At 41.4% G+C, this 9,138-nt stretch overlaps 1 long non-coding RNA gene across 1 annotated transcript in view; it reads left to right on the top strand.

The window, feature by feature from the left end:
- LOC113747329 (uncharacterized) overlaps window positions 1-2,991 on the top strand; it is a 5,762-nt gene extending 2,771 nt beyond the window's left edge. The window contains exon 4 of the long non-coding RNA XR_003463572.1: window positions 2,640-2,991. This is a non-coding gene — a long non-coding RNA (uncharacterized LOC113747329). The remainder of the gene's footprint in view (window positions 1-2,639) is intronic.
- The last annotated feature ends 6,147 nt before the right edge of the window (window positions 2,992-9,138 follow it).

The following is a 9,138-nucleotide window of genomic DNA, read 5'->3' as shown; positions in this document are numbered from 1 at the left end:
GGGCTTATTCTTCCGCTTATTTTTCCGTTTCTTCTGTGTTTTTTTCGGTTTGCTACTCCTCCCAGAGTTTTTGTCGCACACACACAAAACGGGTATCAAAACGACCGGCTCAGCCGGGATATGTGTGCTATGACTTTTCTAAGAGTATCGGCAAACGGTTTTGCCAAAAATCGCCAAAAACCATGCCAAAAAATGAATGGGTGTGTATTGCGAGAACTGTCGAGAGCTAGAGTGTGTGATGTCATCACTAGAGTGGACAGGGAGAGAAAAAGTCGTTGAAAAATAAATTTGTAAACTGCGACTGTGGCCGCAAATGTGAAGCTACAGAAATCATTTATAGCTAGAAACTTAGGAAAATTCGAGGCGGTCGCAGTGATAACACTGTTGTAGCTGTCAGACATATAGTTTTGGCGTGACACACAAATATGTGGCAGCAACTCCCATCCTCAGCCTCATATACTCCCATGTTAAAAAGGCAGGAAATTTTCTGGAGGAAAGCAGGAGTAACGTTTCTCCCTCTTGCTCCTAAGGGCACATTTCTTCATTTATCGACACAAAACGACTATGTAGACGATCAGGAAGGGCACACGATGCTCCCAGTTATGTCGGTTCAATGATTGGAATTACGGTTTGGCCAAAAGTCCTTCCTCTTCGAGGGAAGGTCCAGCTTCTCTTAGCTCAGGATTTCTAACTGACATTTTAACAGGTGCAGACCAGCTGCTGCTGATTAGGTCCTGGTTGCTTGGCAACCTCAGCCTGCTTGAAGGAGGAGAGGGGGGAGGGGCCAGCAGACAGAAGCCTAGCGGCAGCCATTTTAGTAGTTCTTGGCACTTCATTTGAACTCGTCTGTCTAAAATGGCAGACAGAGACAGCATAGCAGCTAGCGCGTTAATGGTAACATGCTTATGCTAACATGCTAATGTTAATTGCTAACGCGTCAGCGCTAACATGCTAATGTTAATTGTTAACGCGTTAGCGCTAACATGTTAATGCAAATTGCTAATGCTAACATGGTAATGATAACATGCTAATGTTAATTGCTAGCGCATCAGTGCATCAGCGTAACATGCTAATGTTAACATGCTAATGTCAATTGCTAATGCTACATGCTAATGTTAATGCTAGTGCATCAGCGCTACCATGCTGATGCTAACATGCTAATGTTAACTGCTTATGTTAACATGTTAATGGTAACTCGACACTCAGCGCTAACATGCAATGTTAACATGCTAATATCAGCATGCTAATGTTAACATGCTAATGTTAATTGCGTTAGCGCTAGCTGCTCCTGTGTCTAAAAACATGTTTAAAATGACTATTTGAGGTGTGCTTTTTGAATACAGACCCCCGGCAACAGCCCACCGTCAGTCTCAAATTTCTGCGGGAATTTTCTAATACTGAATTTTCTGAGCAGTGTCAGTAATAATGTATGGGGGTGACAGGGCCAGAGTCAGGCACACTCAAAATTTCTTTAGAAATTTTTCTAGTTTCTTATGAGATATTGAGTTAACTTAACTAAGAAAGAAAGAGACCAATAAAGCCTCCATTTTCAAAAAATTATTTTATTAATTATAATTATTTGATGGTTCGAACAAGTTGTATTAAAAGGGGAAGTGAATAATAATTCAATATGATGTACTCAAGTGAACTTTGTGATCTGAAAATGTTTGAATTTACCTTGTAGTCCTTGATGAGTTCCCCTGAAGACTCCCCCAGGAATTCCATCAGGGGGCGAATAATGGCCTCCCGCTCGCTTCAACGTGTTGCTGTTTTAACAGACAGAAGATACTTGTGTGAGAAGTACCATATGAATTCATTAATCTAACATGTTGTCAATGGAAGCAACATCAAAATTCATACAAAACTGTAATATCTCGGATCTGCATTGGTTGGTCCTCTGAGGGCAATACTCTTAACTGCTGTAGGTTAATCCACTTCAAAGTAACTGTACGCATTTGAAACTTTACCAGCGCCGTTCCCAAACTATGGGTTGGGTCCCAAAGTGGGTCGCCAACTGATTTTGCTTGGGTTGCCAGTTAGCAGAGTGAAATGTCAATTTTGTGAATTTATTTTCCAAATTAAAACAGATAGAGAGCATGCTTTTTACTGTCTGTTCGACTCAGGTGCATCTCTCTCTACCTCTATTTTTTCCCCTCTCTTCTCCGCTCCGCGAGAGGTTTTAAAGAGTGTGCTCTTTCAGGCACACTCAATCAGGGCCGGTCTTAGCTATGGGCAATGTGGGCGACTGCCCAGGGCGCAATCTCCGTGAGGGGCGCACGAGCGGCCGAAAAAGAAAAACCTCGCCAATTTTCTATACCACTCATAAAGTTTGAGGAGCGGGCGGGGGGGGGAGTTAACCATTCTCTCTTCCCCTCTCCTCTCTCCATGTTTCTCTCTCTCCTCTGCTCTCCTCTCCCATTTTCTCTCTTTTCCTCTGTCCTCTTTCCTCCCCCATTCTCTCTTCCCCTCTCCTCCTTGTTTCTCTCTCCTCTGCTCTCCTCTCCCATTTTCTCTCTCTCCTCTGCTCTTCTCTCCCATTTTCTCTCTGAAATGTTGATATTTTTGACACTAGTCTATAACTTGAATAGAAAATTAAGCTGTACTATGCACCTAAACATGGATTGACATATATTTTACAGGATATCAACAGAGAGGCAGCTCAAGAGGACCAGGCTGAGCAAGTTCTAAAGATCTGTGTCTTCCACACAAGTGGAGCAGATGCAGCCAACGCTGATGTGTCTATTGTTGTCGAAGGGACTGAGGTACTCCACAACTGTGGAAGTGTTGCAAAGGCCTGTCTCCTGCTGATGGGCATCATTTATGCTTCTTCTAGAGCTTGATGTCCTTAAGCTGTCCCCGAAAATCCTGTCTCTGCGAAACAAGCTTATAGCTTGAGTGCTTGTTTGACCCAAGAGTTGTCGGGGCACTAAAAGAAAAAAACAGCACAGTTGTTTGTGTCTATTTGTGTATTTTCTTCTTTTTCTCTCGTTTTAGTGATATAATTTTTATTTCAACTTGTTGCACTTTATTAACCCTTATGTTGTCTTCAGGTCAAGGAAGGGAGGGAGGAAGAAAAGAAGGAAGAAGGGAGGGAGGGAGAGAAAGAGAAAAGAAGGGAGGGAGGGAGGAAGGAAAGAAGGGAGGGAGAGAGAAAGGGAGGAAGAAAAGAAGGATGATCATCTTGAACTATACCTTGTTTTGGTGTTTCACCTAAGAAAAATAAAGGTGTTGTTAAATTAAACAGTTACCTCATTTTTTAAGAAGTTATTGTTTCAATAAACAAAAACATTAAAAACAAATTTATGCAATTTAAACTGTAGAAAGAAATATGTAAAATGTTGTGTAAATGTTACTTAAATATAGTCCATAAATAAAAGTCAGAAAAGGTATTTAAGAAAAACCTTGAAAAGCCACTGATTTTAGGTGAGATTTTCAGTTTGAAGCAGTCAAAGTCTAAGTAAAACTTACAAAGAAGGAGAGAGTAAAATTCAAGACCATATTAATAACTAGAAAATTTCTAAAGAAATTTTGAGTGTGCGTGACTCTGCCCCCATCGTCCCCATGCATTATTACTGACACTGCTCAGCAAATTCAGTACTAGAAAAGAAATTTTGAGAGTGACGAGTGGGCTGTTGCTGGGGGTCTGTATTCAAAAAGCACACCTCAAATAGTCATTTTTAACATGTTTATTTAGACACAGGAGCAGCTAGCGCTAACATGCTAGCAATTAACATTAGCATGTTAGCATTAACATGCTAACAGTTAGCATTATCATGTTACCATTAGCATGTTAGCATTACCATGTTAACGCTGATGCGCTAACAGTTAGCATCATCATGTTAGCATTAGCATGTTAGCATTAGCATGTTAACGATGATGCGCTAGCAGTTAACATTAGCATGTTAGCATTAGCATGTTAGTAATTAACATGTGTTTAATTTCTAGTGGCTAATGTTAATTAGCACAAATTTTTGCATTGGTCGCTAATGTTTGCAAATAGCATGTCTTTACAGCTTGCGCTAACGCTCTGCTGTCTCTGTCTGCCATTTTACACAGACAGGTTCAAATTAAGTGCCATGAACTACTAAAATGGCTGCCGCTCGGCTTCTGGTGGCCCCTCGCCCCTCTCCTCCTTCACGCAGGCTGAGGTTGCCAAGCAACCAGGACCTAATCAGCAGCAGCTGATCTGCACCTGTTAGAATGTCAGTTAGAGACTGAGAGAAAATGCTGAGACCTCCTCTCGAACAGGAAGGATTTCTGGCCAAAACCGTATTTCCAATCATTGAACCGGCTTAAAGACCTCCTCTCGAACAGGAGGATTTTCGGCCAAAACCGTATTTCCAATCATTGAACCGGCTTAACCTGGGCACGATGAGCCTTCCTGATCATCTACATATTCGTTTTGTGTCGATAAATGAAGAAATGTGCCCTCAGGAGCAAGAGAGAGAAACGTTACTTCTGCCTTCCTCCAGAAAATTTCCCGCCTTTTTTAACATGGGAGTATATGAGGCTGTGGAGGGGATCAATTAGCCTGTATGGAGCCAAAACTATAAAAGAGACAGCTTCAACAGTGTTATCACTGCGATCACCTCGAATTTTCCTACATTTGAGGGGATAATCTGTCGTAGCTGGGCATTGAGAGCCACGGTAGTCAAATACGTTTATTTTTTTCACTGATCGTTCCTCTCCCCTCTCCACTCTAGCGATGACATCACTCACTCTAGCTCTGGAAAGTTCTCGCAATACACACCCATTCATTTTTTGGCTTCGTTTTTCTGGATTTTTGGCAAAACCGTTTGCCGAAACTATTAGAAAAGTCATAGCCATCGATTCCCGGCCGAGCCGGTCGTTTCGATACCCGTTTTGTGTATGTGCGACAAAAACTCTGGGAGGAGTAGCGTGACAAAAAAAGGGCGTAAGAATAACTAGAAAAATTTCTAAAGAAATTTTGAGTGTGCGTGACACTGGCCCCGTCGTCCCCATGCATTATCTTCGACACTGCTCAGCAATCTCAGTACTAAAAAAAATCGGTTGAGAGTGACGAGTGGCTGTTGCTGGGGGTCTGTATCCAAAAAGCACACCTCAACATCATTTTTAACATGTTTATTTAGACACAGGAGCATAGCGTTTACATGCTAGCAACTAACATATGCATGTTAGCATTAACATGTTAACATTAACATGTTAACACTGATGCGCTAGCAGTTAACATTAGCATGTTAGCATTAGCATGTTAACATTAGCATGTTAACATTAGCATGTTAGCATTAACATGTTAACACTGATGCGCTAGCAGTTAACATAAGCATGTTAGCATTAGCATGTTAGCATTATCATGTTAACAGTGATGCGCTAGCAGTTAGCATTGGCATGTTACCATTAGCATGTTAACATTAGCATGTTAACGCTGAAGCGCTAGCAGTTAGCATTAGCATGTTAGAATTAGCATGTTAACGCTGATGCGCTAGCAATTACCATTAGCATGATAACATTAGCATGTTAACGCTGATGCACTAGCAATTAACATTACCATGTTGGCATTACCATGTTAACATTAGCATGTATTTAATTCTAGTGGCTAATGCTATTATCATTAGCATGTTAACGCGCTAGCTGCTCTGCTGTCTCTCGTCTGCCATTTTACACAGACAGGTTCAAATTAAGTGCCAAGAACTATAAAATGGCTGCCGCTCGGCTTCTGGTGGCCCCTCCCCCTCTCTTCCTTCAAGCAGGCTGAGGTTGCCAAGCAACCAGGACCTAATCAGCAGCAGCTGATCTGCACCTGTTAGATGTCACTTAGAGACTGAGAGAAAATGCTGAGACCTCCTCTCGAACAGGAAGGATTTCTGGCCAAAACCGTATTTCCAATCATTGAACCGGCATAACTGGGGGCATCGTGTGCCCTTCCTGTCGTTTTACATAGTTGTTTTGTGTCGATAAATGAAGAAATGTGCCCTCAGGAGCAAGAGAGAGAGAACGTTTCTCTGCCTTCCTTCAGAAAATTTCCCTCCTTTTTTAACATGGGAGTGAATGAGGCTGTGGGGGGGGGTACTCGATCAGTTAGCCTGTTGGACCAAAACTATAAAAGAGACAGCTTCAACAGTGTTATCACTGCGATCACCTCGAATTTTCCTACATTTGAGGGGATAATCATGTCTGTAGCTGGGCATTTGAGGCCACGGTAGTCGAATCCGTTTTATTTTTTCACTGATCGTTCTCTCCCCTCTCCACTCTAGCGATGACATCACTCACTCTAGCTCTGGAAAGTTCTCAATACACACCCATTCATTTTTGGCTTCGGTTTTTCTGGATTTTGGCAAAACCGTTTGCCGAAACTCTTAGAAAAGTCATAGCAATCGATTCCCGGCCGAGCCGGTCGTTTCGATACCCGTTTTGTGTATGTGTGACAAAAACTCTGGGAGCGTGACAAAAAAAGGGCGTAAGAATAATAATAAGCGCGGTGGATAACATATAATGTGCGCCTTGCACGCACACTCAATAATAATAAGAAGATAAGCGCGGTGGATAACATATAGTGTGCGCCTTGCACGTACACTCAATAAGCGCGGTGGATAAACATATATTGTGCGCTTGCACGCACACTCAATAAGCGCGGTGGATAACATATAGTGTGCGCTTTCAGGCACACTCATAAGCGCGGTGGATAACATATAGTGTGCGCCTTGCACGCACACTCAATCATCAGTAAATTACCTGAGGTTTGCTAGTAAAAGAAACTTCCATCCGCAAGTAAAGTTTACTTGATGATTACCCTTGTAGAATTTACTTACAGTTTCTAAGTGCAAAAACTTTCCTAGGTTTTCCTAAGTAAATACTACTCCCCCTTTTTTCAGTGTAGTGTGTTGGGGATGTTACCAACAAGGACATCGATGCAGAGATTGCCCAACCAACCCATGGACGGGCTCAGCCGAGAGTGCCAATAGGGGACCCAAGGATCTTAAAGCAGGGAGCACATGACACCAGTTGTTCAACACAGCCTAAAGATGGCCTACAATTGAAGTAACAATACATACTCAAAAGCATCAATTTATGGTAGACACAGGAGCTACATATTCTTGTATAAGGAGCGAAGGCTCATCTGTAAAGATTGTGGGCTTCTCTGAGAAAAACCCAAATAACACACAGCCTTACCTATGTTAATAGGATAGAAAAACTCACATCAGCTCCTTTATATATACTCAGCAAGACACTCCAATCAACCTACTGGGAAGAAACATTTTATGCCCATTAAAAGCAAAAATGTGCACCCAAGCTGGTTTAGGGTCAAATTCCCAGAAGATACAATGCACAAGAGTGATGCTGCACAATCTCCAGAAAAAAACAGACTGGTCATCAGCATCTGAATCAAAGAAAAGAAAGAAACCTGCCCGGTTGTATATTGGACCAGATGGCAACATCCACGATCACAATTAGCACGTACTTGGGACCCACACAAGAAATGGGTAATGTCAATGTTTAAAAAAAACAACAGGAACCTTGCTTACCATTACATTGCACTCTGATGTATGCGGAACACGGTCCCATGAAGACTATGAAATCTCCTGGGAGACAGAAGTCAACCAAAAGGAGTTATACGTGGAAAGTAGAGTATATACATTGGCCACAAGAAGTAGCGGCAGAAGTAACACTCAGACAAACTGCAACCATGGTTTTAAGTCCAGAACTCTGTACTCTGTAGATGGCTATCAATCCCACAATCTTGGCCCAGTGGTGAAAACTGCTTAGATGCAGACCTGGCATCCAACGGCGATAGAGGCCTTCAAATCTCAGTGACAAGCAATTCCTCAGAATAGGAGCATTATCAGTCAACGAGGGAAAAGAAGAAAGAGTGTTATTAAGCCCTAGGCCCCAGCACAATTACCATTATTAGCTGAACATCAAAGTCAGTTGAAATAGGCTCCAGCCCCACAGTTACCCTGATGAGGATAAGAACCACATAATGGATGGATGGATTTGGATTACATAAATCAATCAATCAAATTGTGAAAAAATTCTGACTTTATATCAGAGCTTCTCTAATCATTTTGTGGTTTAAAACCCTTGTCCCCTTCTTTCTAAACTCTGTTTATAGATACTGCTGTACTGATGCTTTGCTGTGCCACCAAGTCAGTGCTATTAATCTATTAATTAAAGGATGCAAAGAGAAAGCTGGTTCATACAAAGAGGGGAAGGCTGGGAGAGAGCCTAAGGCATGTCAAGTATGATGTGTTTTTTCCCTGACTGTTTATATACAATTTTATTTCTGGGGTATGTTCTAATCCATTCATGCCAATTCTCTTGAGAAATACAAATAAGATGACAAAACAATTAAAACAAACCAACAGTAAATAACAGGAAGTGTATTCTCAAATTTTGTTTTTATTGTAAATTCATACAGAGGGTGAAGTCCTTCTGCATGTCAGTGGTTAAATTAGTTGGTTGTTGTTTTGTTGTGGTGAGAATAAGTTCAGCTGTACTATTTTTTACTACTATTTTTTACTATTCTTTGTGACTTGTCAAAAGTGTTTTATAACAGTGATTGATTAGCTGAAAAGGTAGGTGCAAGTTTAGGGAAGTGTCCAACCTTTAGGTTAAAGGTGTTTTGGAAGTGTGTCGGTGCATGAGTAAGTGAAATAAATAGTGGGAGAAACCATCTCTGAATTAGTGCCTCATTAGCAACACCAGCTCTGTGTTACCTGATCTGATCATAGATCAAACCTGTTTGGACTTTAGTCAAGGGCCTGTCATTTAAAATAATCTGTTCATATTCTACCTCTAACTTTAATAGCTGTGTTTTCACAAAGACACACACACATGCAAACGTGCGTGAGTGAAAGATACGTGTGATTGTTAAAGCACTTCACCCACATCCAAAGTCTCCTGACTGCTCTATTTGGGTAAAGCAATTTAGTTGAATTGCTCCGGCAAATCGCCAGCTGTACAAATGAAGAGCAGGATGTAAGGAAATGAAAGCACTCAACACACTGACCACATCACAGAGCAGGACGGAGGGGGATGGGATGGCATGAATGCTAAGACCCAGTTTGAAGCCAAACTTTAAGATGTGTTGATTCTGGTCGATATATTACAAACTTATTTTATGAAAATTAACATTTGGAAGTGATTTTTTTTTTTTTT

Source organism: Larimichthys crocea, chromosome XIII, assembly GCF_000972845.2.
Source record: "Larimichthys crocea isolate SSNF chromosome XIII, L_crocea_2.0, whole genome shotgun sequence".
In the NCBI taxonomy this organism is placed as follows: Eukaryota; Metazoa; Chordata; class Actinopteri; family Sciaenidae; genus Larimichthys; species Larimichthys crocea.
The sequence above is the reverse complement of the archived record's forward strand: the minus strand, read 5'-3'. Positions and strand labels throughout refer to the sequence as shown.